We start from the raw sequence: 27,964 nt of genomic DNA, 5'->3' as shown, positions 1-27,964 counted from the left end.
AGAGCTGAGTTAACGAAATAAAGATCTTGCTTTATAAAAAAACCAAACAAATAAAACTCCACTGGGGTTCTGAGAAAGACTGACGCTCCTAATCAGAAGGATCGTCATGGATGAAGCCTCTACTCTCACCTCCTCCTGCTTCAAATGCTGATTGGATGCCTGATCCTCAGGTTGGCCGTCCAATATCCAGGAGTGAGCAATACGCTGGGGAGGCCAAGAGAGTTCCTAAGAGGGTGATGTGAACTGATCCAGTGGTACTTTGTTATTAAACAAGGAAAATTAACATCAACTTGTTTAAACCCCTGAAAGTGAGGTCTTGGGTTCCTTGCAGCACAAAACCTTCCTACATGTACTTAGCTGGCCAGTCAATATCTGTTGGATAAATGTATTCAGGATTGGGTAAACCAATAATTTTAGGTGAAGAAGAGGCTCCTACAATCATCCAGGCCTGAGATTAGAGCTGGTGCTGGAAGGATGAGGAGGATTTGATGAGGATGAGAAGGTACGGGGCATACAGATGGGGATGAACAAGGCTCCCTCCTCCCAAATAAACCCCCTTCCCGGCAGAGGCAGCTAGCTTTGCCCCCCCGCCCCTGCATCCTGGCTAATAAGCCATCCCATATTTGCTCTCCTCCCCACATTACTTTTTTCAGTGGCAGAAAATTATAGCTGACAAGTGGCAATTGATCTCTTCACATTATTTTGAAGCAATTATATTGAAATGGGAAACAATGTTTCCAGGAAGGAGCCCGATAACCAAGTCCAGTACAGAGCTCCCTCCACGACAGATAGGGGAGGCCAATTTGCTCTGCATAGAAAGTCACCAAATCTCCTTCTCCTGAAATTATGGTTAATTATTGTCTGGAAATCTTCAAAGATAACTTCTACTTCAATCCTAGGGTCAGAGAACAGGCTAGAGTCAGCCAAATACCCCCAAGAAAGACTGCCTAGCCTTGGGCCTTCCAGGAACCCTCAACAGGGGCCCTCAAACCTCTCTGTACCTGGAGGAGTTCTGTAGGCCCAAGTCTGGGTCCTCTACAGAAAGCAGAAAGCTATCATTCCCCAAACTTAGAACAGCCTAGGACCCCTACGAAAAGCAGGAAAGATTCCCACTGACTCCCCAGTATTGAATTAGATTATTATATTTGAAAGTTACTTAAATCTGTACAAACCAAATCTAGGATATAATTTTCTTTGCTTGTGGTTTATATATGATGGTAAACAAAAACATCGTTACAGATGAAAGCAAGATATAAAACCGGCGAAAGTGAATTAACAATGTCAATTTAATGTGGAAGGTCATGTTGCCTCCGCTATGCCTGAATTCACATCTGAGACCTCTATCTGATGACACCGAACCAGCAGGGCCAAAGCCTGTGAGATTTCCACGGCCCTGTTGCTGGGCAACATGAGATGAGGCAAGCTCCTGCCCCTTTTCTTCACTGGAACTTCTGTACAGTGGTAACTCACACTGTGGCCAAGGTGCTACTTGGCCCTCATCGGGTGAAAGATGTACCCTGGGGTTGCCTTCGACCTTTCCTCATTAGTCCGCAACGATTAATACAGTGCCATCTCAACTGTAGCACATTTAGGATGTCTGAAAATCTAAGGGGCACTTTGGTGTAAGGTGGTCTTCTAGATTGGAGGTTCTCAACCTTGGCTGCACATTGGAGTTGCCTGGGGAGACTGTAGACATGGTAATGCCCAGGCTGAATCTCAAACCAACTGGAACCTTTTTATATTTCCCTGCTGCTGCTAAGTCACTTCAGTCGTGTCCGACTCTGTGTGACCCCATAGACGTCAGTCCACAAGGCTCCCCCATCCCTGGGATTCTCCAGGCAAGAACACTGGAGTGGGTTGCCATTTCCTTCTCCAATGCGTGAAAGTGAGAAGTGAAAGTGAAGTCGCTCAGTCGTGTCCGACTCTTAGTGACCCCATGGACTGCAGCCCACCAGGCTCCTTCGTCCATGGGATTTTCCAGGCAAGAGTACTGGAGTGGGGTGCCATTGCCTTCCCTGGGCAACCCCAATAAGCAGCCACGTTGGGAACCAACAATCCAGATCAGGCTCTCAAACTTGAGTGTGAACTTGCACATGGAAAACTTGCAAAACTCCCAGTTGCTTGGTCCCATCTCTAGAGTTTCTAATTCAGTATTTGTTGGGTGGAGCAGAGTAACTAGCATTTCTGACCTGTTCCCAGGTGAACCTGATGCTTCTGGTCAGGGGACTGTATTTTAAGAAGCAACAGCTTTGATCTGAGTAAGCTTAATGTTCACTTGTTCTGGATTATCATGGAATGAAAGCATTTGCACTAAGAACTTATGAGTCCCAGAGAATGCATCTGAGAACCTGATTGAGAAGTGTCCATGCAATGGACCTGGCGCCCTGGACTTGGGGGTCCAAAAGCAGGCCTCATATCCTTCCTCCACTCCTGTTCCACCTGCTCAGGTAAAGCACTCCCCTCTCGGAATCCCAGTTTATGGAAATGATGTCCATCTCAGAGAAGGACTTGGACGCTCAACATCACTAATCTTGTTAGGGAAATGTAAATCAAAACCTCAAAAGATCCCACTGCACACCCATTAGGATGGATACTATTGTTTTTGAAGTAGAAAATAAAAATTGGAATAAGAATAATTGGAATAAGAATTGGGATGCACGTGCACTGTTTTTAGGAATGTAAAATGGTCCCAATGCTATGGTTCATTAAATAATTAAGTATAGAATTATCATATGATCTAGAAAATGCACATCTGGATATATACCCAAAGAGTTAAAAGCAGAATCTTGAAGAGATATATGTTCACCCATGTTCACAGCAGCCAAAATGTATAAGTAATCCAGTGTCCATTCACAGACAAATGGATAAACAAAAAGTGGTCTGTACATACCATGGAATTCAGCCTTAAAAAGGAATGCTATTCTGACACACACTACAACCTGGACAAACCTCGGGGACCCTGTGCTCCTGAAATAAGCCAGTCACAAAGTAACAAATACGGTGTGATTACACTTACATGAGCTACCGAGAGTAGTCAGATTCACAGAGACAGAAGGAAGGTGGCTGCCAGGTGCAAAGTGGAGGGACAAAGGCAAAGGAGCTGTTTAAAAAGAAAAGAGAAAGCAACTTGTAAAATGTGCTCAGGGGCTGCCCAGAAGTCAGGCTTTGTTAGTGGTGAGAAGACTCAGTTTCTTCTCAAATGTACAGGGAGGCACTTTTTAAATCGTAAAGCACGGAATGTCTTATTTTGTAAATTAAACCATATTTCAGTTTTGGGGCACAACTGCGAGGCAGTTTATGAAGGCCACACTAACCCATCTATTCTGTCCACGTTCAGGGTGGTTTTCCTAAGGGGAGCCTTTTGGGAGTTTGTTGAGAAGTCTCTTATGTTTGCAAAGCTGGCAAAATTATCTGAATCCCAAAGACGGTTGCTGGTGGGTGGTCCATAGAATGGGACCTGTTCAACATCCTGGCATTTATAGTCAAGGAAACCATTAGAATTAGCTCCTCTTCTTTATCTGCCCTATGTATAACTGATGCTCAATGCCAACTGAATGAATGAATGAAACAAATAAGAGGTCTTAACGATATCTCTGAATAGCACAGAGTTCAAAAATGTGCTGATGCCTCAACATCTGTAAGATAGCAAAGAGGAGGGTATTTTATAAGGAAACCAGGAAGGATCTTGGAACACCAAGTAATTGAGTAATATGACAGCGCATGAATTTCATTTAAGGGAACAGTTTAGAGTGTTCGCACGGCTGATGGACTTGGAATTAGTTGTGACCTTTGAGAAAAAAAGGAAAAGATCTTGGTGTCGCTTTGGACTCAGTGAAGAAGCCAGAACGTAATGGAAGACTTCACAAGTAAGATGTTCAGTCTGACTAGGGAGGGGAGAGAGGGGATGGAAATGAGAATTATTTTAATATCTGCAAGAGAAACCCATTGAGAGAGAAGCCTGGATCATCTCCTTGCAAAGATACCTGGACCCCGAACCAGAAGGAAGAGAATCAAGTTTTGGGTTTGTCAATAGCAGCAGATCCAAAGAGCGTCCTTTTTTTTGGAAGACTGAAAAATAGCAGCTGGGAGCAGAATGAGGGGAGTTCAAATTAGGAGCTCGCATTTATCTTATTCCATTTGGCAGAAGCCAACAGTCACTCAGAATGAAAAGCCCCAAATTCAAGGCAGAAGAAGGAAATCGCGTTTTCTGGGCCATGTCTAATTAACCCTTGGAGCAACATGACAATTTTGTTTTGCTGTGACTTCTCACTTAGGAAGACTCGAAAATAAAGATTAAATATGGAGTGTCTGTGAGTGGTTATTCTTACCAGGATATAAGTCGCAGAGGTCATTAATCCTTAAGCTCAGAGGAGCAATGGGGGCTAGCAGAACATTTCTGCTCCTGCCACATCCAACGTGGAGAATTAGATGCATTAAGGGAACGGGTTTGCCTTCTGGAGTCTTTGTTGATGGTTATAGTTGAAAAAAAATGAAAAATGGAAAAAAAATGAGAGAAAAAAAAATCAAAATCAACTGTGTACTTTTTGCTGCCGGTTCTTCAAGGCAAGTAAGAGCTTCCTTTGTCTCATGTATCCTGATGGTGACTGACTCTCCTGAAACAAGATTTTGCAAATAGACACATCCTTTCTTAAGGTCGTCTCTCTCATTCTCTTGAGGTTTGGGGAAGGATTTCTTAAATTGTTGGAAAAGCTATTTGAAGGGAAAAAAGAGAAAAGAAAGAAACCCTTGGCCCACAGGTGATCAATTACTCTGGGCAAAATCCATTTGAAAATCTTCTCAAATAAGCTGCAGAGCTGGTCTGAATGCTTAAACAGACATGACAGTCCCACTTTCGGGTGAAGGATCTGCTTTGGCTTCTGGTATAAATAGCTGCATTAGCACCCCAGGCAGAGAATAACACAATCTCCACCTTGGATATGCTAAATGTCCTCATTATTCAAAAGGCATGCGATCCGGCCAGGTGCTCTGTTTAAATGAAGAGGCAGCATGTATGCCAGCTGCACACGAGTCAACCACAGACACTCTTCAGTTTAAGCAGATTAGTCCTACTGAACATCTAATCTCCAGATATGATAGAGGAGGGAACGATGTATGATGGCTGTTTGGACAAAATGACCTCTAAGACCTCTTCTACTTTTAGGATGCCATGATTATTTTGGGTATCTTCAGGTTGTGTGTCTACCATGCAGCAGAAAGTGGCCTCTACTGGTGAGGTGTGATATTGCAGCCCAGCTCAAGTAGGCATGCTGCTGCTGCTGCTAAGTCGCTTCAGTCGTGTCCGACTCTTCACAACCCCATGGACTGCAGCCTACCAGGCTCCTCCGTCCATGGGGTTTTCCAGGTAAGAGTACTGGAGTGGGGTGCCATTGCCTTGTAACAGGTAGCCCGCATATTTAAGGAGTGCTTCCTGTATCAAATGTTTATGTGGAAATTCTTGGTTGAGAAGAATATAGGTTCAAATGGAGATTATGGAACGATCCTCAAATGAGAGCTAGGCTAAGGAGTCTCCCATTTGTGGAGTGCAAGACAAACGGCATTCAACCACCACGATCTCCTGCACACCCGAGGGACACAACTCTTCCTTTACAAGGCCAAACTCTTCCTTTGCAAAGCATCCTTGATTCAGTATTTTGTAATGTAAGCCAATGGAAAAGCGTACATACTTTGTAATGTAAGCCGATGGAAAAGTGATCTATTTCATTATCTCCTCAGAGCCAATCCAAAAGTTTTCTACTGCATGTGACGGTCCCACTCTGAGAATCCTTTGAGTTAAGCGCATACAGTTGGTCCCCAGAGACCAAAGGTGGATCTGTCAAGACAGCTTAAAGCCTCAGGTCAGAAGGATGGGGAGTGCACAGAAACACAGCACACCCAAGTTGGAAGGATCCCAGAAGGTCATCTTTTCCAATTTCCTCTTAGTACAGATGGAGAAAATGAGGTTCAAAGAGGGGTGGTGGTGTCCCAAGGTCCTTTCAGGAAGAGGCCAATCTAGTCAAGGACAGGTCCTGGCTTATCGCTACCCAGCCCAGGGCTCCTTATAATTCGATAGCCCAGCTCCTGGACTTTTTTAGTGAGAAAGTGGAAATGATAGTTGCTCAGTTGTGTCTGACTCTTTGCAGCACCACGGACTGTAGGCTGCCAGGTTCCTCTGTCCAGGGGATTCTCCAAGCAAGAATACTGGAGTGGGTAGCCATCTCCTTCTCCAGGGGATCTCCCCAACCCAGGGATTGAACCCTGGTTTCCTATACTGCAGGCAGATTCTTTATTATCTGAGCCACCAGGGAAGCCCATGGGTCAGCCCACAGAGTTGGCCAGGAAGTTCCCCTTTAAAGAGGCTTTTTAGGAAAGTTCCCATTTAAACAGGGGATGTCCTATAATTTCGCCCTCAAATATGATTTCATACTGGCAATTCTAAGAATTCTGCACCCAACTGTATTTCCCAGACTGTCTCTCCCCTGCCAGGAAGTGATCCTGACTTTGACTTAGAAATCATGGTTATGTTAACATCACACCCCTCTAATCATATTAACTCAGATGACTATGTCAGTGTGTAAGATGCACCTTGAAGGCTAACCACACAAAAGCACGAGAAAGAGGAATCCACCCCTGCCCACCTTGAAACCTCTTCCTCCAGAAAAATCAGCTCCAGCCGTCCAGTTCCAAGGACCTCTTGTAGGAGAGGGGAACTTCCGTGCCCTTCAAGAGACAATTAAAGTCATCTTAAAGGAAGCGGAATTAGACAGAACGAGCCTCCACGGACTCAAGAGCTTCTTCCCTCCCAACATCCCTTATGTTCCTCATAATGGATCCTTTCTTTAAACATTACACCCCTCAATTAGCTCATAATTGCTGTCCATGCCATATGAATTATGCATCATGCAATGCAAATCCAGGTTCCCTGGCACTGGACAAATCACAAGCTGTTGAAGAAGCTGGAGTAATTACCAAAACAATCCCAGGAGACCTGGAGAAAATGAGCATTATCTGGTCCACAGGCCGTTCTGCCCTGCCTTCCCCACGTGCAGTCCAGACTCACCCCCACTCCACTCGGCTTTAATGAACAGTTGCTGGGTTTTGAGCAGGTTCTGTGTGCCAAGCAATGTGCTAACATATACCACGCTTCAACATCGCTATTCTTCACAAGCCTGGGAGGCTGGGACTACCATTTTATACATTACACACCTTAGCTTGGAATACCCTCTCCTTCTGGACTTTCTGGGTTTCCCAGGCTGGGGCTTGGGTGAGGTTCACCTTTGCGATATAAATGGAAGAAAGGGCTTGTTCATGCAAGTAACAAATGTCATGACAAAGGATGGCTTAAAGCTATTAAAAAAAGGACAAAGAGAGCTCTTCAGAAGCACTCAATGCATTAATTACTAGTCAAATTACATTTATTGAAACTACTTCTTGAGAACCACTAAGAGAGAGTTATTGTGTATATTTAAAAGCTTTAAAATCACACTTCTTCCCATATATTCAAACTCATGCATGTGGATTCTCAACAGTCTATGCTTTCATACAATTACCTCAAATCATTGAGCTAATACTATTTATGTGTGTTATACACACATACATATATATGTGTGTTCATGTGTGTATGCACACATATGTATGTGGGCATGTTTGTTATGTCACATTTGATAGTAAGAAGAGGACATATCCCCCTCAGTGGTTCCTACCTTTATTCTACCACCATCTCTAGGTTCTAACTTGGAGAACAACATATCACTGCAATTATACCCATATTCAGGTTGCTTCAATAAGATATGTCAAGATTTTATATCCAAATCAGTTGCAATAAAATAAATTATACTCTAGAAATTCATTCAGCGTAAGGAGGTAAATGTCTATCTTCAGCTTCTATCCATTTTTTTTTTTTTAAGATAAACGTTAATAGCCTTCTTTTCTCTACCCTATCCATCTTTCATGGAGATAATATTGAAGTAACTGCTGTTTCAAGCTTTTAATTATTCACTCATTTTCTCAAACGTTTATTCATTTTTTAAACATTTATTTAGGATCTATTATATGCCAACATTTTGAGCTGGGAACTGATGTTGCCAAAGATAAATAAGACGTGACCTCTGTTTCTAAGTAGCTCGCCATTGAGTGGAAGACAGAGAAGGCATAGTCTGAAACTGCTCTCTGTAGTCTGGGGCTCAAAAGAGGGAAGAACAAAGGACTTGGAGGCAGACAGACCCAGCAGCACCACTTACTAATTGCACGATCATTACAATGCTCAGTTTCTTTATCTGTAAAATGGGGGTAAGTATTACTACACACTTGAAGTGTTATAACAACTCTAAGTAGCACTTTAGAATCCATCTTTACTTTTCAAATGTCAGGCCTGTATCAGAATTTTCACTTAAAAAAAAAAGCAGACACAGCTTTGAAATTAATGCTGACACAGAATGGATTCCTGGAGGCATACCCAGAGACATCTTTTCATCCTGCTCTCTGCCCAAGGACAATTCACCTATCTTGTCTGATTGCTACTTTCTTCACAGGACAAAAGATGAACAAATGGCCTTAAAGGTAGCTTTGATGTTTAAAAGTCAATGATTTTATTTATAGGTAACAAATCATAAACCCCTCTGGTGGTCTTCCCCTCCATGGGAAATATGATTGGGGTCAGGCCCAACGGGGTGGATGGAGGATGGGTCATGGTCGCTGTGATGGGTGGGCGTTACCTAGTGGTCTGTCGGTGGTCAAGAGTGGCAGCAGGGAGCTGAGGTCAGGAGATGAGAGACGCCAGAGCATGCATCAAACTTGAAGGGGGAGATGGAGTTTAAATAGAAAAACGACATCAAAGTTGATAGCAAAGGAGCTCAAGGGATTGATGTAGAGCCCAGACAGACGAGGCCTACTTTTTAGCATAGAAGTCCGTTCATTCACTCACCCACCCAACAAATATTTCTGTAGCTCGTACTCCTTGCTAGTCCTGTAGCTCGTAGTCCTTGCTATTGGATGTTGAGTGTGCCGTAAGAGCAAGACAAGACCTCTGTCCTCAAGAGGTTTACAGTCCAGTGGGAGAAGCAGTCATTAAGAAAAGAATTACTTAAATATATAATTATCAGCCCTGAGAACTTCTCTCATAGTGTAGCCAGGTTGTCACAGAGGCAGAAAAAGCAGACCAGAGAAGTCTACAGTCAGGGAAGCCATTCTGGAGGAAGTGACATTTAAACTGTGGTATGAAAGAACTAGCTAGGAGAAGTTGAGGGAACAATTTCCATAAATGACAGGCGCTTTGGAGATGCCATTTTATATGGACATTAAAGAGTGTGACAAGAGGGAGATTCCTGAGAAGGGCTAATCAAAACAGATTGGCAATCACATCATCTTCATCTGTAAATGGGTTTATATATACATATATATAGAGTGTCAAAGTGTTTCTGTGTCAAAGCTTCAGAAACTGCCGTAGCAATATCTGTTTCTTGTGGGAGAGCTTAGAGTTCATGTTCTTGCTTTTCATGAGTGAACTCTCTGGGCACTTAAAGAGCTGTGAGTGAGTTACTCGCCCATGGAGAAGCTGAACATGGGTCCCCAGTTAGCCTTAAATGAAATCTCTCCTTCCACTCCCACTCCCTGCCCATGACCCTTCTTGAGGCCCATGGAGAGAAGGATGGAAGGCAGGACATGGAGGGAGTAAGGATCTATGAACTTTACAGGTATTCAAGTGTTGCCAAAGTGTGTTAAATAGCCAAGTAGATTCACCAAATGTTAACATGGGGAGTAAAAAGGACCTAGAATGGAATATGTCCGGAAAATAAATTAAACAAATATTCTGGCTTTTGTTGCAGGACTTATCAGAGCCTTTATAATGTACATTGTAAATCTTTAACTAAGGATACAATTAGTAATATTTTCCAAACTTATTTGACCATGAAATGTGCTTTTGGGGACTGTTTCTTGAGGGGTGTTGTGATTCAGAATGCATTTTGGTAAATGCTATTTAAATAAGTAACTCAAATTTGGGCTTTAAAAGTGAAATGGGTCTTACATCCTTGTTCGAACCTCCTGCTTTACAGAGGACTCTGAGTAAAAATGACTGTTCTAAATCCACTTCTTTTATACATATAGCTGATACACTTCACTGTACAGCAGAAACGAACACACAATTATGGAGCAACTACATCCCAATAAAAAGATAAATCCACTTCTTTGACATTATTGTATGCATTTCTTCTGTACTATGGATGCCCGTTCTATTAACTTTCAGGAGGGTAAAGTGCTATAAAGGGATGAGGAAATCTCTGCATGTTACCTTGGAACTTTGAGCAACCGCTCTGGACCTCAGTTTGTGTAAGTGTTCAGTGAATACGATGCAACCTTGAGTTGTTGCAAAGGCAATGTTGTATGTAGAGTATCTGGCACAGGGAGGTACTTAATAAGCTCTCCCCGCCTCCCACCATGAGAAATAAGCATCATGCTTACATAAACACTGTATGCAAATATTCAAGGCTTAAAAAAAAAATGTGCTTTATCCAGGTCCCAAAGTAGAAGCACATTAACGCAAAGTAAAACATGCTGTTCAGTTCTGTTGGTTTAGACACTGCCTCTTTCTTCCCCAAAGTGTTTCTACTTTATAACCTGGTGCTAAACTTCAGAGAGGCCTGGCGTGCTGCGATTCATGGGGTCGCAAAGAGTTGGACACGACTGAGCGACTGAACTGAACTGAACTGAAACTTCATTTAAGACAAACACATTGGCGTTTATCAACTGTTATCAGAATTTATGCTTCAGAATTAGAGCATTTCAAAAACTGAACTCTCTTACAGTTTAGTAAAGTGGAAATAGACTCCAAAAAGGGAAGTGACTGGCCCGAGGTCACTGCATGCTTTTGGAGCAATCTTAGCTCCAGTGAGCTAGTACTGTCTAGCCTGGGGCCTTTACTCCAAACCAGCAACTCCTCATTCATTTTCTCGGAACTTAAGGTGAGCTAATTGCTCTTTACCTCTGTAAACCCAGGAAACTGAGGGATTTTTGTTTCCTTGCTGAGGTGGGAAGATGCAGTTTGAAAAGAGAAAAGCTTCCACCATCAGAGTTCAGTGTTTGGGGCTGAACAGAGGATTCAGCAGGTTTAAGCAGGGTTTCAGCTAGCGTCCAAGCTGGACACAGACTATTCTTTCTTCAATTAACTGGAAAAAACTGTTCCAAGGGAAAGCCTCTTTTCTGATGTACACGCAGTGGAGCAGGTGCCAGGCTGCAGCCCCAACAGTTAGGCAAATCAGTTGTGCAGACTTTAAAAACTAAAACAAAGGTAAACTGAATATCCCAGAACGTCATTTCTATGCAATGCCAGTGTAAGTAACAAAAGTACCGATTCCTGCTCTCGTCCTTACCTAGCTGATGCCTCGGGCGGTGATGCCGACATGGACCTTGTGGGTCTGGGTTCCAACTCTGCTCCTTTCACTCACTGCCTGCTGACCTTGGACGAAGCACGCCCCCTTCCTTTCTGATCCCTCATCTGTCCTCTGGGGATGGTAGCTATTTGCCTTTTTATAAGAATGAAGTGAAAGACTGAAATCAAACATCTACTCCCATGCCTTACTGCCTACTTCAGGGCAGGCATCACACTCGGTGCTGTAGAAGGACGAAGATTGTCTTTTGCCCTCCAGGGTACCCCTCTTCTGGGGCACTTTCACCCCAGATTCTGTGACAAACACTCTCATAAAGAATCCCCATGGTGTGCCCACAAAACAGCAAGGAAGTGTAAGGCAGACCTTAGTGATTCACCAAGATGCTGCGTTTGCTTATTCCTGGTGCATGTTAGAGACCTAGCTTTTGCAGTCATTGTGTTTTTGAACCCATGAGCTGATGAAGGGATTCTGTGAGTGACAGTCTGGTCTGTCTGGGCAAAATCTGAGAACCTGCCTTGGAAATATTAATAGGAAGCAGAGCAGACAGATCCTTGAAATTAATTTTAAAAAGGAGGCTCTTGTGCAGTTAATGCTCAGTGGGTGTATCTCCCTGTTCATAGGTTGTGGGTCCAATCTCCAAGTGCAACATGGGGCCCAGGCAGCAGGCACAGTGTCCTAGTTAACTTGGAACAGGGCAGGAGGGTGCCCAGTGAGGGGGATCAAGCCCTCAGAAGATGGGAAATCAGACTAATCCCAACACGTTTGTTCTATATGGACCCCAGCCGATCAGAGGATCTTGGAAGGGCCCTAGTTCTTGTTGGAAACAGAACTGGAAGGGACCAGAGAAGGCAACCAGGCTTAGTTTCCTCTCAGATATCACATAATCCCAGTCACAGGAAGAACACTCTTAGAAAGTTTTCTTCCCACTTGGAAAATAGAAACCTCAGTCCAGGGGAGACTCTTGCCAAGGCAACAGAACACGCTTGGGGTGGGCGATGGACGTCACCTGGCCCATCTCTAATGTGACAGATCAGGAAACTGAGGCAGGGAGGGCTTGCCAGGGGACACACAGTGAGTTAGGGGCAGGGCTGGTTCTGAAACCCTCCTTCTTGACCCCGGGAGCAAACGGGGCGTGGGGGTGGGGCTGAGCCCTGGGGCTGAGCTCTGTCAGCCGGGAGGGTGAGCTACACCATGCGGGTGGTACTGAGAACACGCCCTGGTAGCAGATACACATCACCTGGTTAGGAAGTGGATTGGAAGCTCATGTGTAAAGCCCAGGGCTTCCTGCGTAGGTCCTGCCCTCCTGCTTCTGCCCCGTCACAGCCCCTGCCCACCCTCTCCCAACCTGGTACTCCTGAGTCCCTTGGAGCCATGGAAACAACCCTATGCGAGATAAGGACGTGTGAGTTCCCCTTGAAACTCCCACACAAGTTGGCTAATCCTGGCTGGAGCGATGACTTGTGTCAGTACTTCTCAGAGTGTACCGGCCAAGAGGCCCCTAGGGGGCAGGGATATGGAACTGGTAGAGGAGATGGGAGGAGATTTTTAACCCAACAAACACGTCCATTTACCTTTGCAGACATTTATTGAGGGCCTACTATGTGCTAGGCACAGAACGCTCAGGATCCCAGACGTCTAATCAGCACTCTGGGCGGGTACGCCCTTCTTTCTGAGCGTCAGCCGCCCAGTCCTGGGCTTTGCGCTGCCTCTCTTTCTTCTTTACTCTCTTTCTTTCTTTTCTTAAGCCACCAACAAAACTCTGACCTCTCCCTGAGCACACAATGCAGGCAGTCACTCATGCATTAACAACCACCGGGCCCCAAAGGTCGTTTCTATGACAACCCTGGGGTCCTTAATGACCCTGGCAGGCCAATGATTTTGTTTTGTTTGAGAGTGAAGAAATAATAAGTCAGGCCGGCTCAGCTCCGGCGCTCACCCCCTCCCCCGCACCCCCTCCCCACTCCGCCGGCGCTGATATACTGTTCATTATCTGGCACTGCATCAGCCCCAGAGACAGGGCGGCAGCCGGCAATGAAAGACAAGAACCCGGCTGCAGACAAAGAGCTGTAAAGGACCAGAGTGTGCCGTGCATACAGGGCTGTCGGGCTTCATTAATTCCATCGCTGGCCAGGGAGTGGGAACAAGTGCCCTGGGGTCCCCAGCTCCTGGAGTCTGGAGTCGAATATATTCACGTGAACCCCACACCACCGTTGGGCTCTTTAGAAAGAGCCATGTTTGGGGCCCAGTTGGGAAGTCTCAGTCCAGGAGGTTCACGGGATTCACAGCCAAGCAGCACCACTCCCAGCAGCCAGACCTATCATTTTAATGGTGGGAAGAACAAGGCAATTACCGCGCAGCCCCACCAGCCTCCAACAGTAACTTCAGAAGCTGGGCCCTTCTGCCCAGAAAAAAAGAGGGTGGTGAGATTTCTGGTTATTGTCGCTGGGTAGGGTGGCTGTCCCCCTGGACTCTCCAGTGGGGCTTTCTGGTTCTACCCCGAGAAATTTCCTGGGGAGGAAGCTCTCACTGTCTCCTGATCTTGGGGCAAATTGGGCCTCCAGCTCGTCACATTAATTTTCAGATGTGTTCTTCGGCAGCATGGGATTTTGCTAGCAGACACTTGGAATTATTTTTGTCATGTGTGCAGTGTGTGTGCATGGCTGAAATCCCCTAGAATAAGTCATTATCCTCTAAAAAAAAAAAAAAAATCAGCTCCTACTGGCTGCCTGGTGGCCCAATCAGCTGACTCATTTTCCAAGCTTTCCCTCAAGTAATTAGCGTTTTCATTTTTCCCAACCTGCTTATTAGATAAACTCCAGGATCTCAGTTCGGTTGAAGCACATTTTTGTGAGTTGACTCGTCCCAGCCTCTCCCCAAGAAACAAAAAGGACAGATCTGGAGAAGGGCACAAAGAGATGAGTGATTTCTGCCCATGCTCTCTCTCCTGGACTGTTCGCTAATGAAGGGCAGCACACTGCTGGAGATCCTGGGCAAGGAGCATGGCGGGGGATTCCAGCCTCTGCTCTCGGACCCCAGCATGATGTTGGGCAAGTATGTTTGGTCATTCTTCAACAGGAACCAAGTCCCTTTCAGTGTTCACATTTTCAAAGGTGCAGAAACAAGATGCTGCTGATTCCTGGGAGAACTCCGGTCACCTCTTGCCCTTTCCTGGTCTGGGTTTCCCTGCTGTCAAATGAGGGGCTTGCTCTGGATCAAGAATGGAAAACCACGAAGGTGTGAAACAGGCCTGGTGGTGAGATCTCAGGAGACTAGAGGATGAAGACATTAGCTGCCATGTGGGAATGCAGGCCCCGTATTGCCAGCGCTCCTGAGGGTTATATGAGAAGACAGAACCTGGCTTTTTAAAAAGGAAACTGAGAGTTTTCACTGTTGTCAATTAATTCTAACTTTCTAGAACTTTATGCTCATCAAGGAAGACACATGGGCATATAATGTGTGGTTCCAGGGCCACCACCTTCTGCTCTAGACCTCTGCAGCTACAAATGTTGTCAAGTAACCAGGCACATTAATGTTGGGGGTCACAAAGAGTTGGATACGGCTTAGCAGTTGAACAGCGACAGTAACGACAAACTAGGCACATCAGCATTACTTGGAAGCTCTTGGAAATGAGCATAGTTTCAGACCTTACCTCAGATCTCCTGCGTTATAAACCCATGATCCATTAGTACATTAAGTTTAGGAACCAATGTATAGGATCTTCGACATCTCTGAAATTGGCTGTCTGACTTTCCGTAACCAGGACATTCTCCAGCACCTTCCCCAAGCACAAATTGTCCTCACCTCTTGTTCACCCAGTAGCAGAATGGTCTATGAGAAGTACAGGAGACCGAGGTGTGTGGGCTCATTCTCAGGGCTCTGTGTGCATCTGGTCCAAAGCCCGCCCTCAGGCAGGGAACAGTTAAGCTATCCAGGGAGCTGGCTGTCTATTCTCCTCCCAAGGGAATGGAGTGGCAGAGTGGCTTGATCTCATCGTATGTATGTATGTATGTATGTATATATATAGGTTATATATGTATATAGGTTATATATATACACACACACATATATAGTTTATATATCAGTTCAGTTCAGTTTAGTTCCTCAGTCGTGTCTGAATCTTTGTGACCCCATGAATCACAGCACACCAGGCCTCCCTGTCCATCACCAACTCCCGGAGTTCACTCAGACTCACGTCCATCGAGTCAGTGATGCCATCCAGCCATCTCATCCTCTGTCGTCCCCTTCTCCTCCTGCCCCCAATCCCTCCCAGCATCAGAGTCTTTTCCAATGAGTCAACTCTTTGCATGAGGTGGCCAAAGTATTGGAGTTTCAGCTTTATCATCATTCCCTCCAAAGAAATCCCAGGGCTGATCTCCTTCAGAATGGACTGGTTGGATCTCCTTGCAGTCCAAGGGACTCTCAAGAGTCTTCTCCAACACCACAGTTCAAAAGCATCAATTCTTTGGCACTCAGCCTTCTTCACAGTCCAACTCTCACATCCATACATGACCACAGAAAAACCATAGCCTTGACTAGACGAACCTTTGTTGGCAAAGTAATGTCTCTGCTTTTGAATATGCTATCTAGGTTGGTCATAACTTTCCTTCCAAGGAGTAAGCGTCTTTTAATTTCATGGCTGCAGTCACCATCTGCAGTGATTTTGGAGCCCCCAAAAAATAAAGTCTGACACTCTTTCCACTGTTTCCCCATCTATTTCCCATGAAGTGATGGGATCGGATGCCATGATCTTAATTTTCTGAATGTTGAGCTTGAAGCCAACTTTTTCACTCTCCTCTTTCACTTTCATCAAGAGGCATTTTAGTTCCTCTTCACTGTCTGCCATAAGGGTGGTGTCATCTGCATATCTGAGGTGATTGATATTTCTCCTGGCAATCTTGATTCCAGCTTGTGTTTCTTCCAGTCCAGCGTTTCTCATGATGTACTCTGCATATAAATTAAATAAGCAGGGTGATAATATACAGCCTTGACATACTCCTTTTCCTATTTGGAACCAGTCTGTTGTTCCATGTCCAGTTCTAACTGTTGCTTCCTGACCTGCATACAGATTTCTCAAGAGGCAGGTCAGGTGGTCTGGTATTCCCATCTCTTTCAGAATTGTCCTCAGTTTATTGTGATCCACACAGTCAAAGGCTTTGGCATAGTCAATAAAGCAGAAATAGATGTTTTTCTGGAACCCTCTTGCTTTTTTGATGATCCAGCGGATGTTGGCAATTTGATCTCTAGTTCTTCTGCCTTTTCTAAAACCAGCTTGAACATCAGGAAGTTCACGGTTCACATATTGCTGAAGCCTGGCTTGGAAAATTTTGAGCATTACTTTACTAGCGTGTGAGATGAGTGCAGTTGTGCGGTAGTTTGAGCATTCTTTGGCATTGCCTTTCTTTGGGATTGGAATGAAACTGACCTTTTCCAGTCCTGTGGCCACTGCTGAGCTTTACAAATTTGCTGGCATATTGAGTGCAGCACTTTCGCAGCATCATCTTTCAGGATTTGAAAAATATATATATATATATAGGTTTCTCAGGTGGAGCTAGTGGTAAAGAACACACCTGCCAATACAGGCGACATAAGGGACATGGGTTAGATCCTTGGATCAGGAAGATTCCCTGGAGGAGGGCATGACAATCTGCTCCAGTATTCTTGCCTGGAGAATCCCATGGAGGGAGGAGCCTGGTGGGCTACAGTTCATAGCATTGCAAAGAGTCAGACAAGCCTGAAGTGACAACACACATACAGCTGGGTTGGGTCTTAGTTGCGGCTCATGAGATCTTCGTTGTGGCCTGCAGGCTCTGTAGTTGAGGTGTGCAGGCTTGGTGGTTGTGGCTTAGTTGCTCCTTAGCATAGGAGATCTTAGTTCTCCAACCAGGGTTAAAACCTGTGTCTCCTGCATTGGAAGATGGATTCTTAACCACTGGAGCACCAGGGAAGTCCCATAAATGTGTACTTTAAAGTTCACGTTTTCTAGAATTGACAGCTATTGATCAAGTTCTTTCATGAAATGATGAAAGATGGCTGCTGATCTGACATCATACTGGTTTGCTTCCTGATTATCCTAAAGCCTTTTCTTGGGTTTCTCCTTCCTTCCCTAACCTTTGAAATGTGGGCTGACCCCAGGGCTATGTCTTCTGCTGCCTCCCTACAAGGATGTTCCTCTGAATCCACTCTCTCAGCTTCCGCTTCTCAGAGAGGTCGTGGTAGTGCCTTCCCAGTGGCTTGTGCACCTCAGGCCCTGTGGCTAGAAGGAAAGAATTATACCGCCCCAAAGTTCATTCTAGTCTTGGTCACGCGGTCACTTTTAGTGGCCTCATCACTCAGGCTTGAAACTGGGTGGTGGCAGGAAGAGCCAGTGTCCTGAGTCCTGATGTTAACCATTCCATTTAAGTCTTTTCATCCTCAAGATGTTCTAGGAGCACGCAATCTGGAAACTGACAAGTCAGCAAGACGATTTTATGAACATGTTTTCGACTTTCTGTGATAATGACTATTTCTTTCTCACTCTCCTCTCGTCCGCATCCAACAGATGCAAGATGTGGTTGTTGCCACCTCCTGGCTCTCCCTCCCAAGGCTGCTGCCCTGGGCTGAACCCTCATTAACTAGGTCTGAGATCTCGAGATTACTCTGCTGAAGACACAGTACAAGACAGAACTCCACTTGCCTAAATCAGCAGTGCGTCCTCAGGGCTTCCTTAAGGAAGCCCACGGTCTTCACCTGGCTTTCAGAGCCCCTTTACAACGTGACCCAGCATGTCCCACACTCTTCATATCACACACAGCAGACTCTCCAGGTAAATGGAAGGAGTGTGTTTTCCTCTTGCTAGCCTAGCCTGTAACATTTCCTTTAGCAGGAATGTCCTTCCACTATCAATTTCACCTAAATCTAAGTGCTTCCAAGTGTTTAAGGCTCAGTTCAAGGTCACTTCCCCCAGCAAGTCCTGCTCCCCCAGCCAGTACTTATCTTCCCTCCTCCCCAGCTCTGGGCCACTTTTTCCTCCCCCTTATGGCACACCACAGGTCTTAGTCTGTTCAGGTTGTCATAATAACATATCACAGACTTCGGTGACTTAAACAACAGAAATGTATTTTCTCCCAGTTTGAGTGGCTAGAAGCCCAAGATCAAGGTTCTGGCCAGCGTGGTTTCTCAGGAGGGCCTGCCTTCTGCTTTACAGCTGCTGCGTTCTCATCTGTCCTCGTGTGGCCTTTCCTTGTGGCGTGCGTTAAGAGACAGTGAGGACGAGAGCTCTGTGCCTCCCTTCTTATAAGGACACAAGTCCAGGAGGATCAGAGCCCCTGTCATGACCTCCTTCTAAGTGACTTTGTTAGAGACCCCATCTCTAGATACAGCCATGCTGGGGTTAACACTGCAATTTATGAATTTTGAGAGGACACGAACTTTCAGTCCATCAGAGGCAACTCGTCTTGGTTATTTGTGTGCGTATCTTATTTCCCTTCCTAAGCCCTACTCTGAGCTTTCCAAGGACAGTCCGTGTCTTGTGTATAAATGGTATTTAATGATGCCATCCATGTATTAGGCACTTAGCAAATATTTGGTGGATGGATTTGCAAATAAGGTCTCCATCACTTTTCAAGTCAGAACCCAACAGAACCTGGGTGACTCTGGGGCTTTTTATTTCAGTGCCTTTGTCCACATGTTGCCCTCTACCTAGATCTGCCCCCATTTCCTTCCACCTGGGATGCAGGGGCTAGCTCATCCATCACTTCTTTTAGAAACTCTACCTGACTCCACCAAGTACAGGGAAGGTTTCTCATTGACCAGAGGAGTCCTTCCATCTCTGCCTCTATTGCACAGTGATGGACATTTCCTGGGGCTTCCCAGGTGGCTCAGCGGCAAAGAATCCACCCACCAATGCAGGAGACACAGGTTCAATCCCTGTGTTGGGAAGATGCCCTGGAGTAGGAAATGGTAACCCACTCCAGTATTCTTGCCTGGAAGATTCCATAGATAGAAGAGGCTGGCAGGCTGGAGCCCATGGGGTCACAAAGAGTCTGACAGGACTGAGCGACTGAGCATGCACACATGGACATTTCTTATATGCCCGTCTCCCTTGGTGAAATCCTTATGGGCTGGGACTAGGGCTCTTCAGTCTGTGTATCCAGCATCTAGCATGTTGCTTGACTACTAATAATTGCACAATTAAATATCTGTTGAAAGAAAGAATGCATAAAAACAGGAACATTAAGAAAAAATTCCCTATCATTCCTTTCTGAATTTGCCTTTTAAAAACAAATTTATTATAATGTTTCAGACAATTGTTTTACATGACTGTTCACGGGTAGTGTCATTTCAGATCCCATGACAACGAAAAGGAAAAAAAGATTAGTATACAGAGAAAGTAAAAAGGGGAAGTTAGAAATCTATATTACATTTGAGAAGAAAATTCCTCAACAACAGTAGCTCTTTGCCATTCATAGAAACATATTATGAACCATCACAGTCAGTTTCACGTTTTCCAGGACAGCATGCAGTTGCTGTCCAGGAAAAGGGAGGTAAAATGAATGTGAATCCATCAAATCCATGACTGTTATAACAGCAGTAATAATAAATGATAATATTAACACTTGCAGAACCACATGCTCTGCTAGACTCTCTTAATGCATCCCCATTTAACTATCACAACAGTCATAATAGATCAGAATTACTATTTGCATTTTACAGTTAAAGAAACTGAGGTTCAAAGAGATCAAGTGATTTGCCCAAGGACACAAAATCTATAAGAAGCTGGGGTGCCCAGGATGGGGGCTTTTCAGTGCTAAACTGGGGAGGTCCCAGGCAAACCAGGATGAGTGGATCAGCCTGTAAGTGACAGACATAGGGTTGAAAGCCACTCTCTGATGCCAGAACTTGAGCTACCAAACACATTCAACACTTGCTTGGTAAAGAGTTCAGATACCTTGTTTACACGCCGAGAAGCCATTTTTGTAGCAGTGAGTTCAAGAGAGTTATCAGGCATCACGGATGTGCGAGTTTACGTTCCCAGACTGGAGGCTCTCTGAGGGCAGGGGCTCTATTTTCTTTCTCTTCCTTCATCCCAAGGTCCCAAGAGGAGACCTGCACACACAGCACGTGTTCAGGAAAATCTTGTTCCGTGTGCAGCTCTTTTCCCACCACTGAAAGACAAGACATCCCAACTTGATTTGAGCCTTGGCTCCTCAAATGCCATCCCCAACTCCAGTCATCCCTTGCTCTTATTTCCTTTTTCTGTCAGTGCAGACTCTCAAATGGCTGCCTGTTTCCTCATTAAGGTCCTGAGCTCCAGGAGAGAACGTGTGCCCCGAACATGAGTTTTCACTTGCTTTCCCTTTCTAACATCATCCTATGACTGTCTCTGAAATCCTACAACTTCCCTGTTTGCGTTCCTGGAATGTTTCTACTGGAGAATTATGTCCACCTAGAAAAGTGTGCCCTCCCTGGAGACCAGAAGCCACAACTACCCATTGCAATGTCTCTACTTTCCCCCTAATTTATGGCTTTGTAAAGGGTTGGCCAATGTGGCAGATGAAGTGAACGTGTTAGTCACTCAGTCATGTCTGACTCTTTTCAACTCCATGGACTGTAGCCCACTGGGCTCCTCTGTCCATGGGATTCTCTAGGCAAGAATCCTGGAGTGGGTTGCCATTCCATTCTCCAGGAGATCTACTGGACCAGGGATTGAACCCGGGTCTCCTGCGTTGCAGGCAGATTCTTTACCATCTGAGCCACCAGGGAGGCCCCAAGTGGCAGATATTGTCACCCCATATCCATGTCCCCTTCTCCCATATGAATGAGTGTTTAAGAGGGTGGCTTGCATGGCTGCCCTGAACCAGGATGACACCTCCCAGCCTCTGTTGCACAGCCATGTGGCCAAGTCCTGACCAATGGGACAGCAGCAGCAATGTTGTGTGATAACTTCCAGGATCTTTGCTAAGGAGGAGAGCCAGTGTGCATACTTCATCCCTTCTTCTCCATCATTTTCTCTGTCCTGGAACATAAATGCCACCTTGGACTATCAGGGCAAGGGCCACACTGCAAGGATGGCAAGGTGGAGATCTAGAAGGTTCCTGGGTCTCTGACACAGTGGGGTGCTATATTGGCATGACCTACTTTCACATAAAAAATAAATAAGCTTCTATCTTGTGTAAGTCACTGTTATGCTTTACTTTTTTTTTTTTCAGTTGCAGTTTTAATCCTAAATAAGATAGTTGCCATGAATGAGGTTGTTGCTTGAGATGAAGTATGTATTAACGCTCAATGACACAGACGAAGCGCAGAGACACCGCTCAGCTTTGGTGCTCACTCTACGGAGACAGAAGACAAAAGACCTCACGCAGCCATGGCGTTGTCTGCTTCTCATCTTGCTTTGACGTTGTTTTCTCTTCTCTCTACCACTCGCTGTCCTGGAGTCCCTGTTGCTCCATATTGGAGTGGTCGTGGCCAGGCTTTGATTCCAAATGCAGAGGACGTCTTCATTGGTGATCATATACGGTTTACACTTGAGGTGGAAATTCTCCACCAGCTTGGCATCTCTCACTCTGCCTGTCCTCAACCCTCCCGTCAGCATGCTGGCCATCAGATGCTGGGGCAAGTTCCACTGAGCATCCAAGGCGTGACTTCTTTCTCTGAGCACCAATCTGCTTTGCCATTCTCACCATTCCCGCTCTATCACAGCTCTGAGCTACATCACAGCAGAAGAAAAGATTTTGGAAACCCCTGATTTCTAATGTTTTAAACGAAGCAACTTCCAGAGTAAATAATGACATGAAAAGGTCTCCCTAAGGTGTTGCAATAAAAAAAAGAAGAAAAAGCACATTCCCCATCACCCAAATCAGGATGGACTGGAAGCTTCCATGCCAAGTTCATGTGTAAGCTCCAGAGGATGCCTGGCCTAGAGCAGCACAGGGAACTCAGCGAAGTGAGCTGATCTGAGTCATGGCTTGGATCCCAAGTGTTATATCTTCTCTCATTTCATCTCTCTTGAGCACATGCTGTCCCTTACCCTTTATAATATAAAGCTTATATTAGCTTTAACCAGTAGTTTGTTATGTAAAATGTTCCACATGACAGCTCAGCTTTGCCCTAATTCTCCCATTTCCTGTAACCTCTTAAAGATCTTTCTTAATGTCCTTGCTCTGTAATCCATTAATTTCTATTTTATGAGTAGAGACTTCCCTTGATATTTCTTTGCTACTAACCTTTTTTTTTTTTTTTCCTCTTTTTTCTCTGTCTTGTTTCCCTCCTCTTGATATCCTCTCTGGTCAAGCTCTTCTCCACATTTGACACAAACCTTTCCTGTTTTAAGTTGTCTGTTGCCCAATATTTCATCCTCTGCTCAGAGGAAAGAAAAATGGCCAAGATGGCCTTTTCAGAAACAAAAGCAAGAAATGTTTTCTCTGTGTATTATAGTTCAGGGCATGACCTAGTTCAAAATGCCCACTCCACCTTCTTGTATCTTTTTTCCTATGAATTCCATTATCTTCTTTGTTCTTCTCTGCAGCACTGATAACGCTTACCTAATATTACAAGCACTCATTTCCACTCCCCTCCTAAGCTCTGAGCACTCAGAAACTAGGGATCATGTTTTTCACCCTTACCCATGGGGCCAAACACTTCTTGGCACATAGTAGACGCCACATAAATGATTGGATCTTGTAAACCACTCAGCTGTCCTTGTTTGTTTATTTTTGGCCTCACCATGCAGAATGTGAGATCTTAATTCCCTGACCAGGGATCGAACCCTCACTCCCTGAATTGGAAGGATGGATTCTTGACCATTGAACTGCCAGAAAAGTCCCAATTTTCCTTGTTTTAAATGAATAATTTTATGATTATGAAACAAGTTGATAAGCCAGATCTCATCAAAATTAAAAATGCCTGCTTTTCGAAAAGCACTGTCAATAGAATGAAAAGTAAGCCACAGACTGAGAGTATGTAAAGCTCGTGTAGCTGGATATTTAAAGAATTTCAGAAATCAGTAATAAGAAAACAACTCAATAAAAAGTGGGCAAAATATCTGAATAGATGCTTTATGAAAGGAGATATATGGATGGAAAATAAGCACATGGCAAGGTGCTCATCTTTGTAAGCCTTGTTGTTGTTTAATCACTAAATTGTGTCTGACTCTCTGTGATCCCATGGACTGTAGGCTGCCAGTCTCCTCTGTACATGGGATTTACCAGAAAAGAAGACTGGAATGGGTTGCCATTTCCTTCTCCAGGGGATCTTCCTGACTCAGGGATTGAACCCCGGCAGGCAGAGTCTTTACCACTGAACCGCCAGGGAAGCCTTCAGTTCAGTTGAGTTCAGTCGCTCAGCTGTGTCCAACAGTTTGCAACCCCATGAATCACAGCACACCAGGCCTCCCTGTCCATCACCATCTCCCGGAGTTCACTCAGACTAATGTCCATTAGGTCGGTGATGCCATCTAAGCATCTCATCTTCTGTCATCCCCTTCTCTTCCTGCCCCTAATCCTTCCCAGCATCAGAGTCTTTCCCAATGAGTCAACTCTTTGCATGAGGTGGCCAAAGTATTGGAGTTTCAGCTTTAGCATCAATCCTTCCAAAGAAATCCCAGGGCTGATCTCCTTCAGAATGGACTGGTTGGATCTCCTTGCAGTCCAAGGGACTCTCAAGAGTCTTCTCCAATACCACAGTTCAAAAGCATCAATTTTTCGGCGCTCAGCTTTTTTCACAGTCCAACTCTCACATCCATACATGACCACAGGAAAAACCATAGCCTTGACTAGACGGACCCTTGTTGGCAAAGTAATGTCTCTGCTTTTCAATATGCTATCTAGGTTGGTCATAACTTTTCTTCCAAGGAGTAAGTGTCTTTTAATTTCATGGCTGAAGTCACCATCTGCAGTGATTTGGGAGCCCCCAAAAATAAAGTCTGACACTGTTTCCACTGTTTCCCCATCTATTTCAAGGAGTGCATTTTCCTTTCCTTTTTCCCCAGTCCTTCTATTGCTAAAACGACCTCCCTGACAGCAGGCCCAGCTCTCAGGGAATGGGTGTGGAAAAAGGTAATAAGAGTGTCCAAGGGGATAACCGTGAGGGGGCCAGACCCAGCCCAGCTAAGGCCTGAGCCCAACAGGAGGCATCCTCCTTCCCCCATCACCTGTTTGGTTTTATTTTCCTCTGGCTCTTTGAATGACTTGCAAATGTATAGACATTTTCCTCACTCTCTTGTAGCTTCCTCTTTCCTGCAGACTTCTACATGGCCTCTGTGCTGATGCTGCCTGTCTCAGAATGATGCTCCCAGGAGCTACGTGTCATGCCCATGGCAGTGTGGATCTGTGCAGGCAAGCACTTAGCTGGGTCCCAGAGACATACGGTCAATCAGAGCCAATCAGACTGGCATGGGGAGGAGGCATAGGAGGGACCACATGAGCCAAGGCCTTTTTCTGTCCCTCCACATGCTTATCTGATCATCCTCTCTCATCCCTATTTTTCTGGAGTATGTGGAAAGTTAATGACATATGGCAATAGTTTCCAACCAGGAGGGGTATTTGGGATAAATGTCTGGAGATGTTTTGGGATGTCATGATTTGGAGTTAACTACGGGGATCTAGTGGGTAGAGGCCAGAGATGATGCTAAACATCATACCATGCACAGAGCAGTGCCCACAACAAGAAATTCTCCAGCCCTGAATGGCAGCAGTACTAAGGCTGAGAAACCCTGACATACAATGAGGCTCCATTTACCAGAAAGTGAGAAACAGCTGTGATAAAGCCCATTTGTGTGACCTCAGAGAAGAGAAGAGATGCTTCTTCCTTCAGGGAGCCTCAGACACATAATTATTGTGAAATAACAAAAGATAAGAGCCCTGAGGATTTAGCTGAAGTGACAGCTGAGAGCAAAAAAAAAAAAAAAAAAAAAGGCTGTTTGTAAACAGGACTGAGAAGGAATTAATTGTGGCCAGTGTCTAAGAATAGAATATCTTCTAGAAATAACTAATATGTGTACAGTACTTACTAGTTTTTATGAAGTGCTTAAAATCTTATCAGAAACACTTTTAAACCAAAATAGCAACACCAACAAGACCCACAGGCTCTGGCAGGTAAAAGTTTAGTTAAATTTAGCTGGAACATAACTCAGACAAAGGAGTTGGTGCCAAATATATTTTGGAGGTTTCTGAATCTTTAGGTGATAGAAATGACTATATAAAAATTGTGTTTACCTGAAGATCTTTTATTCGTTTATTGCTTTTTTAGCATATAATCTTTGGTACAAGATTTTCATTGGCACCAGATCTTAATGGCAATATTATATAGTCTGTGCCAGTAAAAGGAAGGCAAACAACATGTAATTCCAATATCTAGTATGCTGTTAACCCTTTAGTTCAGTTCATTTCAGTCACTAAATCGTGTCCAACTCTTGGCGACCCCATGGACTGCAGCATACCAGGCTTCCCTGTCCATCAACTCCCGGAGCTTGCTCAAACTCATGTCCATCAAATCGGTGATGCCATCCAACCATCTCATTCTCTGTCATCCCCTTCTCCTCCTGCCTTCAATCTTTCCCAGCATCAGGGTCTTTTCCAGTGAGTCAGTTCTTCACATCAGATGGCCAAAGTAACTGGAGCTTCAGCTTCAGGATCAGTCCTTCCAATGAATATTCAGGACTGATTTCCTTAGGAGGGACTAGTTGGATCTCCTTGCAGTCCAAGGGACTCTCAAGAGTCTCTTCCAACACCACAGTTCAAAAGCATCAATTCTTCAGCACTCAGCTTTCTTTCTGGTTCAACTCTCACATCCATACATGACTACTGGAAAAACTATAGCTTTGACTATACAGACCTTTGTTGGCAAAGTAATGTCTCTGCTTTTCAATATGCTGTCTAGGTTGGTCATAGCTTTTCTTTCAAGGAGCAAGCGTCTTTTAATTTCATGGCTGCAGTCACTCTCTGCAGTGATTTTGGAGCCCAATAACATAGTCTCTCACTCTTTCCATTGCCCCATCTAGCTGCCATGAAGTGATGGGACCAGATGCCATGATCTTAGTTTTTTGAATGTTGAGTTTTAAGCCAGCTTTTTCACTCTTATCTTTCACTTTAATCAAGAGGCCCTTTAGTTCATCTTCAGTTTCACCATAAGGGTGGCATCATTTGCATATCTGGACCTTACCGAATACAACCTATATCTTTACTATAAATCATTATTACATTATACAAACTACATTATAACTTTTGAAAAATGTGTATATTATGAGCATCTTCCCAACGAAGTATTCATATACAGGACATCAGTTTTGATGGCTGGATGGCTGTGCTACATTTTGTAACCATTTTCATTTTTCAGTCCTGCTGTGAGTCAGGCATTGTTTTTAGTTCATATAAATGTGAGAAACCCCCTGAGGTTTGAGGAACAATTTTTTTCCTTTAAAAAAAAAAATCCCAGCCAACTAGGACTGCATCCCAAGTCCCTCTTGCATTCTATGTGCCCTGTCCTTGGATGGGAGGCTAGCTGGATGGGATGGTTAGTTTTATGTGTCAACTTGGCTGGGCCAGGGTACCCAGTTATGTGGCCAAACATTATTCTGGATGTTTCGGTTGAGGGTGTTTTTGGGTGAGATGTACATTGAAAAAGGCAGACATTGAGTACAGTAGATTCCCCTCATCATGTGGATGGGCCTTGTCCAATCAGGGGAAGGCCTCAATAGAACTAAAAATCCATCTCCTCTATGTAAGAAGGAATTCTCCGGTGGGCTGCCTTTGGACTTCATCTGCAATACTAGCTCTTCCTAGTTCTTCAGAAGACTGCCTTTGGATCCAAACTACAACTCTCCTATGTCGGCAAGCTTCCCCCATCAGATTTTGGACTTGCCAATTCCCTACAATCATATGGGCCAACTCCTTATAATAAATCTATCTTTATTAACATCTATCTACATATCTATCTATCTACTTATCTTCTATCTAAGTTTCCCTGGTGGCTCAGTGATAAAAACTCTGCCTGCTAATATAAGAGACCAAGGTCCAATCTCTGGGTTGGGAAGATCCTCTGGAGGAGGAAATGTTAACCCACTCCAGCACTCTTGCCTAGAAAATCCCATGGACAGAGAGTTCTGGAGGGCTACAGTCCATGGAGTCACAAAAGAGTCATACATAACTTAGCAACTAAACAAAAATCTTTATCTATCTACTTGTCTATCTAATCTTCTCTCTATCTATATCTGTTTTTATATACATCTGTCTCCTATTGGTTCTGTTTCTCTGGAGAACCCTGACTATGACACTTGGCAAAGGCCCTTCCTGTGGATCTTGGCTCACTCAATTGTATCTATCTACAGGATGAATCGCAGCTAACCCTTAGAAGGAGCAGATATCAAGACTGATTCCTCCCAGCCCAAGGATGGCCCTTCTTTGTCAACACCAGTGATGGAACACTGGGATCAATGCACTAGCATTGAGGGTCACAGTGAGGGTCTACACTCACCCCCATGTCAGTAATCTCACTGGATTTACACACTTATGCCTCTTACAGCACCCGGACCATCCCATGTTCCAGGAGAGTGGACAGGCCTAAGAGAACAGATGTTGTAAGAGATAGCGTAAGCATCAATCTAGCTG

At 44.6% G+C, this 27,964-nt stretch overlaps 1 pseudogene; it reads left to right on the top strand.

Annotated features, from left to right (window-relative positions):
• Positions 1-14,340: 14,340 nt before the first annotated feature.
• LOC109553637 (small ribosomal subunit protein uS2-like) overlaps positions 14,341-27,964 on the top strand; it is a 50,685-nt pseudogene continuing 37,061 nt past the window's right edge.

The sequence above is a fragment of the Bos indicus genome, chromosome 28, assembly GCF_029378745.1.
Source record: "Bos indicus isolate NIAB-ARS_2022 breed Sahiwal x Tharparkar chromosome 28, NIAB-ARS_B.indTharparkar_mat_pri_1.0, whole genome shotgun sequence".
NCBI classification, from domain to species: Eukaryota; Metazoa; Chordata; class Mammalia; order Artiodactyla; family Bovidae; genus Bos; species Bos indicus.
The sequence above is the reverse complement of the archived record's forward strand: the minus strand, read 5'-3'. Positions and strand labels throughout refer to the sequence as shown.